General features: G+C 37.3%; 1 pseudogene; it reads right to left on the bottom strand.

Annotated features, from left to right (window-relative positions):
- Positions 1-2,237: 2,237 nt before the first annotated feature.
- LOC149193097 (uncharacterized protein At2g23090 pseudogene) lies at positions 2,238-5,356 on the bottom strand (annotated as a pseudogene).
- Between the last annotated feature and the right edge of the window lie 1,801 nt (positions 5,357-7,157).

Genomic DNA, 7,157 nt, shown 5'->3' with positions numbered 1-7,157 from the left:
AGTCTTGGAGAGAGATATCCAGAAGGATATTTTCCTTGAACAACCTTCACCCTCTTGCTAATGAAACACTGACCCCAAATTCAGTGAGCCAAGGAGGTGTCTTCCACGGAAGCATAGTGATGTTCTTGTCTCCATCAAGCTTAGGGTTCCCATTTTTCCTCAAGCAGTCACTCTGGAACATGTCTCCAAGGTAGCACTCTTTTCCTTCTATTTATTTGAAGCAGTTCACCTTGTTTGCTTGATGCTTTTTCTCTAATGGAAATTTTAAGAAACATGTCCTGAGGAGCTGCACTGCATAGTATGGCTTCCTTTGGCTTACATGCCATGTATGAGGCATGTCTATTCTACTAAAACAAAACCACCAACAAGACATTGCTTTTTGCTCCTTGTTTGAATCTATTTTTGTATCCACTTTCCACTGTCGAGGATTTGGCAAAGGTATCTTGATGTTTTGTGGTCTTCTTCATTTCTTTCTTTCACAAATTCGGCTGTGGTTGGTTTTCTTCTCCTGGTTCCTGTTCTCAAATGTGGTCTTCTCTTGTGCTGAGACTCGAGAGTCTGTAGGAATTTTCTTCCCTCTTCATGTCTATCAGAATTCTGGAATAGTCATATCCCTGTATTGAGATTTTATTCCACATGATCAATAATCCCCTTCTTGTCCACCTATGGCTTTACACGCAATACCGTCCTAAAGCTTTATCCTATAGGTATACTTCATTGTGTAGGTCCTCATTAGTGTCCTTTCTCACGCTAGCATTGCTTAATGTCTTTGTATGTTTAATTTATCCATTCCCTTAGCTTAATAGATAATTTCTTTGGGTATTAGTGCCTACACAATGCGGCTGTCTAATCTACCACACTAATTTCCTCACAGAGAGCAAAGTGATAGCCTATTGCCTCAAAAACAGGTGGGTTATGACAATTAATTTTGTCTCTATTTCTTAATCAATGCCAAGATGGAACTCATCTTCATTAGGCAGGCTCTTGGATTCCCACGTGCTCTCACAATTCAAATCAGTTCTCTTTCAGATGTATTGACATTGCTATTTCTGGCACCCATACACACAGACTGCTAAGGGGTTCACAGAGTGGAGATTACAGTAGGTTCTATCAGGTGTTATAGTTTGGAAGATTAAAGTAACCGTGTATCACTTCTGAGATTGCCATGGCTCAAAAAAAGCAAAGGAATTTGGAGGATTTCTTCCTCTTGAGTTTAATGGGTAACTTCAAGGAGTCTGTAGTGATTGTTGTGAACCATCTTTCCTTCTTCACTTCAATTGCCTTCTACTTTTATACCCAGTTTCTTCTGTAATTGTTCTCTCCCAAGCCCTTCTCAATCACCTCCTTGTAGCCAAAATCTCACAACAAATCCAAGCACTGGGTTTATTTCGCAAAAATATAGAAACTGCACATGATAATCTGCAATTTGGCCACAGTTGTGTGTCTGATGGAATCTGATTGTTGTTATGGTCTGGATGTTGTTTTCAGGGTCCTGTTTCTGACAAGAGGGAGGACCTAGGTAGCTCTTCTAGTGGCTTTATTACAAACATGAGCTTGGCCCCAAATAACTCTTCTAGATGCCTGGATTGAAGGAATGTCTAAACTTTCAGATTCAATAGCTCTACTCTTTCATGCAGCAGTCTCACAAATTTATTGAAAGCTATACATAGTGTTTGAATAGCGTGTTTGTCATATGCAATGGCTACTATTCAACATATGTTCAATGGCCCTGAGGACAAAGTCTGTTTTATCAGAGGGAAAAAATTGTAAATCAAGTTCACTAATGCCAGTGAACAGATGTAATTTATTTAGTTGATTAACATATTCTATGGATTAAAGCAATCACGTGACATTTAAATCTGATGTCATACCAATTGTTGTTTGATCAACATGATAGAACTTCACATGGTAACATGTTTTCTTCGACATGCCTGCCTTTGAAATACATTTTAGAGGCTAATCATGAACTTAGACACTACCAAACATTTTAGAGGCTTATTATGAGCGTAGACACTACCAAACATAAGAATTGAAACACCGGTTCAACTCCATAACCAAATGACAATGCTATACCAAGATATCGACTCATTTGATGGAAACCTCTTCAAGAGAAATAAGGGTCAAAAACCCCACTTGTGACATTCAACAATAAAATATAGTTCCAAATATTTTTCATTAAGAAACACGCTTAATAGTTGTTTATTTACAATAGATTACCCATTTTTAGATTACCAAAACTTAATGCACATACATTTACCCGTCTACAAAATATATTAGGTACCACATGTAGCAAAACCAGATAACAAGCTATTCATTATTTCTTGAGATGAGGAAAGCATTGAAAAATGTCTGCTTTAGGATGCTTTGCTTCCGCATGCTCCCTGCACTTCACTTCTGTTGTAGTACAGATGAATGTCTGCATACAGACCTTGCACTGCAAAATAAAATTAAAATATTTATCTTTCCATCTATATCTAAAAAAACAGAGTTTAAATTATTAAATAAAACGGGCAAATACAGCAGAATCTGCCTATATCCTGAACCCCAGGTGAGAGAAACGGGAATCTTGTGAAACAGATCAAATGCAGAATACAATTAAAAACACCCACGGTCGAGAAATTAAGATATAAATTATTGGGTCAAAAATGTTTATAAAGTCTCCAAAACATAATTTCAATATTTTAAGACTTCCCTGATTCTAGTAGTATAATTTGATTTTAAAAATGAAATGGCAAAAAATGAGAAAGATCATTATTTCCTGGACAACAGTAGACATTAGATACATGAAGCGTAGGGAGAGAGACTTTTTTTGCAGAAAAACTATTACGTGTATTACTTAAAAATCCCCTCAAAGAGAACATGCTGTCACCAATGCATCAAATCAGCGTTTCCCCAACATACCATGCAACTAGAGGAAATGCATGAGACATGGAACCAAATACAGCTTATCGCAACCTTTTTTATTATGACAATCAAATGTGCTCAACATTCGAATAACTAAAATCTAGAATCAAGGATTTATCAATTTTTACCATTTCTTTGGACAAATCTTAACGCACTCTAGCACATATATTTTCCATAAAAAATGGAGACTGTAGCACACCAATACCATTGTGGTATAAACATACTTGTAGGAAAAGTACCTGAGCCCACACCTACTCTTTTTCTGATAAGAGGGAGGGCCCAGATAGCTCTTCTAGTGGCCCTTATTACAAACATGAGCTTGGCCTTGGTTGAGAGCCCATTTCAATACACATTGATGGGGATGGGACATGCAGGGGGCGTTGGTACATATAATTATTCATGGTTGTTGATCACATGGAAGGGTCATGTAGTGATATTGATGCATTCACTTTTGGGTGCGATGGATCGGGTGATAAAATATGTGTTGTATTACACTTGCAAGCCCTCTTGTTTGGAGGACATCTGCTTCAAGATTATCAATCCTGTGTAATTTGTCCTGTAAATAGTTAATCAGAGCAAGAGGAACATAAATTTCTTTCCTTGCAGTCCATGAAATTACATGGGTTGGTGAGGATAAAATTATATCGACACTGCCCACATTCTTTCCACTTGCACATCATATCCCATTTGGCTCTTTGTAACTTTGTACGAAAATGGAATGGGAATTGAATTACTCCTCTTTTTTGCAGATCGTTGCATTTACATGGGTTGGTCAGGCTACAAATATATAGAAACTGCCCATGATAGTCTACAATTTGGCCACAATTGTGTGTCTCATGGAATCTGATTGTTGTTATGGTCTGGATGTTGTTTTCAGGGTCCTGTTTCTAACAAGAGGGAGGACCCAGATAGCTCTTCTAGTGGCTCTTATTACAAACATGAGCTTGGCCCCAGATGGCTCTTCTAGATGCCTGGGCTGAAGGAATGTGTGAACTTTCAGATTCAATCGCTCTACCCTTTCATGCATCAAACTCACAAATTTATTGAAAGCTATACACAGTGTTTGAATAGCGTGTCTGTCATATGCAATGGCTACTATTCAACATATGTTTAATGAAAGTGATTCCCTGTAATGTGCAAAACTGCACAAGCACAGTAAGTACAACCGAATATAGCATAATAAAAAAAAATTATGGATTGTTCAGAAAATAGTTAAAATATCATGAATTATGCACAATATTCACAAAAGAAGCACACTGCTTCCACGTGAAGGGCACTTTATGTCAATGCCTCCAAGGCCTACTAATATGAACCACTTATAAAATATTATTACAAAGCCATAAGGAGTCCAGTCAGCCTTTAAAAGAGGTCTGAAAAGGGTAAATTAAGTGAGCGAAATAAATGGCAAATGCCTTGATGGAAACACATCTCTTAATGGGTTTTATGTTGTGTAAGAAACGTGTGGATTTCTCCTAAAAGGATCGCATGTCATGTGCGAACAGAATATTGCAGCAAGGATCAGTATTAGGAATGGCTGGCAAATGTTCCTATTTCATACATGTTTTAAAGGTACTGTAAGACTATAAGGATCTTTGAGTCACTTGAGGTACTTCAAAATTTGCACAATATGTACCTTGTCACCGAATCTTATTAACATGCATTTTGTTAATGTGGTCTACCTTGGGTGGTTAATATGAGAGGTTGTTCTCCTCCCCATCTAGGTTGTGCCCTTATTATTGTTTCACCATCAAAAGTTAGCCTTGTTAGATTAGATTTCGCATTCACATCACATCTTCTTTTACTAGAATTTTGTGTTGTGGTGAAATTGATGAATTGCAGGTACTACTATCACGGGAAAAAGAATCCTCCTATTAATATTATGGAGACAACCTTGACAATGAATGCCATTCCTCTGTTATTGAATGGTTCCACCGAGATTCAACCACTACTTTAGATAATCAATGTTGGTTCTACTACCTCATTAAAAACAACATCCTCACACTTCCACATTACCCTATCTGATGGAACACATCAACATAAGACTTCGCTACCATCCACATATAGCCCACAGGTTTTATCTAGAGACATCCAAATTGGCTCGATAATTCTACTTAAAAAAGCAGCTTGCACAGTGCTTCAAAACTCCTCGTAAGGCCCACCATTTGAAGTTGCCCTCTTTTAATTTTTTCCTTCTAAATGCTTCTTGCATTACGAAAAGGAAAATGGAATCTTCATTAATTCATTTCTCATTTGTTTACATAAGGTCCATCTGAGTGGTTTAGCTTGAAGTTGTGATGCGCTTAGCAGCATTGACGAAGGACTCATCGACGCTACTACATGGAAAGGCGGGTACATCCCAATTTAGCTCTTCATCAGCAAAAGATACCTTGCCCTCTATAGTTACTCCACCAATTACAACAACAACTACAACAATTCCATTCACGGCACTCATTCCTTACTAAAAATATTGGTCAATCCAAGGTAGGGCATCGGCAAAAACATCATTGAAGACTTACAACAATGTGCGAGGCTCAGGAAAAGTTTTTGGATTTGACCTTATCAATCGTGATAAGGAAGAGATCCACCTTTCTACATTTGCTGAATTGGTCGAATCTCTTTACAATCTAATTCAAGTTGGGCAACTATACATTGTTTCAAATGGCACAATGAAAGAAGCAAATCCAAACTACAACCACCTCAAGAACAAATGGGAAATTTACTTGTTTACTGCTTCCACTATCAATCCATGTCCCATAGATGATCCAACGTTTCCTTACCAGAGATTTCACTTCAAGACTATTGCTGAAATAAAAAGTGCAAGTCCAAATACGAATATGGATGTCATTGGTGTTGTTACCTCCACTTCACATGCATCAACAATTCAATGAAAATACAGAAGTGAAACATTAAGGAAAACACTCATATTAAAAGACAAGCGGGTTTTAGCATTAATGTAACATTATGGGGAGACCATTGTGACTATATAGGACAAAACCTTTCTGAATTCTACTCTTTCGACAACCCACCAATCCTTGCAATCAAAGGAGGTCGTATATCTGAATTTAATGGCACCACAATAGGGACGATATCAACAAGCACTCTCATCATAAATCCACAAGTTGAAGAAACTCACCAACTACATGCATGGTTTCGTGAAACAGGTTATAGCTCTTCTTCTCCATCTTTGAGTAGAAACTATGGTGTTGCTTCGAAACGTGCCCTACCACGAAAGACATTTCATGAAATTGCTAGCATGCAAACCTCTGATAAAGCAATATGGGTTTCAGTTCGAGCAACAATTACTACTCTTCATATGGACGACTTCTACTTTCTAGCATGTCCATTAGATTTCAATGGAAAACAATGCATGAAGAAGGTTGTGGAGCATTCTAACAATCTTTGGCATTGTACAAAATGTAATGGTGACTTCCCAGAATGTGACTACCGTTACAAACTTAAACTTGAGCTACATGACCACACCGGGCATCTACAGAATGTCACAGCTTTCAATGATGTAGGGAACGAGCTCATGGGCATCACAGCAAAAGACATGTTCCTTCTTTCTATCGAACCAACTAATCTACAGGAAATTTGTGGCCGAATTTCAGGACGCTGCTTCCTACTAACACTTTCCATTAAAGCAGATTACTTCAACGGTGTTCAGTGCTTGCAACCAATACTGATCAATTCAGAAGAAATTCAATATGCATCTGCATGCAAGGAAGCACTCACTGACATTCAAGCAATGTCCACTTCAAAACGACCTATTGTTCGCCGCCTTTGAAATGTTTTTTAGGGTCTCTTCTAACACGACTGTTTGTATATAAACAAACATAAATTTCCGCACAACTCATTATCTCATATTTTTGTAAATTATAAACCCATGTTATTATGATGCAAACTGTAGCTTTCACTGCAAATACTCTCTTCCAATTATTCCAAAATATGTATGTTTACCATTTTCATTTTACATAATATAGATATCAACATTTGTAAAGAGTTACTACATACGTTTCCCGTTCGTTGTCTACATGCTATACATTGATCTCTTGCTTGCTAATCTATTCATGTTATCGTTCAAACATGTCAAAAAAAAATGAAGAAGAAGGGAGCAAAATATTGTTTCTCTTACTTCTCTCCTCTCAATAATAGATGCCGAAATAACATATGATTTTATAGTACTCCTAATTGCATGTTTTTCCTTCTACCTAATATATCTACCATCACGTATGTTGAAATAAAACATATTAATT

Source organism: Pinus tabuliformis, chromosome 2_2, assembly GCF_031772625.1.
Source record: "Pinus tabuliformis cultivar Carrire ecotype Pingquan chromosome 2_2, CPIR1, whole genome shotgun sequence".
Taxonomy (NCBI): Eukaryota; Viridiplantae; Streptophyta; class Pinopsida; order Pinales; family Pinaceae; genus Pinus; species Pinus tabuliformis.
This window is presented reverse-complemented; position numbering and strand designations above follow the sequence as displayed.